The sequence below is a fragment of the Condylura cristata genome, unplaced genomic scaffold (assembly GCF_000260355.1).
Source record: "Condylura cristata isolate star-nosed mole 26May11 unplaced genomic scaffold, ConCri1.0 scaffold00003, whole genome shotgun sequence".
In the NCBI taxonomy this organism is placed as follows: Eukaryota; Metazoa; Chordata; class Mammalia; order Eulipotyphla; family Talpidae; genus Condylura; species Condylura cristata.
The window spans coordinates 5,186,103-5,187,244 of NW_004567104.1; positions in this window are offsets into that span (position 1 = coordinate 5,186,103).

The following is a 1,142-nucleotide window of genomic DNA, read 5'->3' on the forward strand; positions in this document are numbered from 1 at the left end:
TCACTGGCCCCGGCTCTGGCGCTGGCTCCCGGCCTGGCGCTGGCCCACAGCACCCTCTGCCCGCTTCTCCCTTCTGGGGCCAGAACAGCCATTCAGGCTTCCTTTTTTTTTTTTTTTTTTAATACTATTACCAAATGGGATTTATAAAAGAACACAAAAATGCTTCAACACCTGAAAATCAATTTAATACAACACATGATTTAAAAGGAAAGCAAAACATACATCAATATCACTATATGCTGAGAAATCATTTGAAGTGATTCAGCATCCATTTAATTTACGATGAAAATTTTTGGGTAAATTGAACATATCTCAAGATAATAAAGACCATATATGACAAACACATCTAAACTCATTCTCAATGCTGAAAAACTTAAAACTTTTCTAAGATAATCCGGGATAAAACAAGAATGTCTGCTCTCATCACTACTATTCTATTTAGTACTAGAAGTCTTAGCTAGAGAAAACAATAAAATGAAGCAAATTGAAAAAGAAACAAATGTATATTTATTTATAGATGATATGATAATCTGTAGCTATAGGGCCTCAAATATGTCATGAAAATTATAACTGAAACAATAAACCAGTTCGCTGTAACACAATAAAAAAAAATTCTGCAAACAAACAAAAAAAAAGTTACCATCTGATATGTAAATAAAAAACTAGAGGAAGTAAAAGAAATTAAGGTATATTATCCAAATCTCACCAAAGGGAAGAAAATTCCTGGAAATAAACCTAACAAAAGAAGTTAATAACCTTTATAACGAAAAGAACACAACACTGTTAAAAGAAGACACAAGTAAATGGAAAGATATATACCTTTTTCATGGATTGCAATCCACTTGCAATCAACTTTGTCAAAATGGTCATCTACCCAAAGCAATTTATAAATTCAATGTAATCCCAATAAAAGTCCCAATGACATTCTTCCAATAAGTAACATAAAGATTGATTAATTTTTTATGGAAACACACACAAGAAAGGAACAACTAGCCAAAACTCTTCTGACTAAAAAGGGAGGAAAGTCATAGTGATTAAACAGCATCGTACTGAAACAAAGCAGACACATGATGCAATGTAATAGAATTGAGAGCCAAGTAACAAAATCATAAACTTATATATAACAAAATAGAAAGTGATAC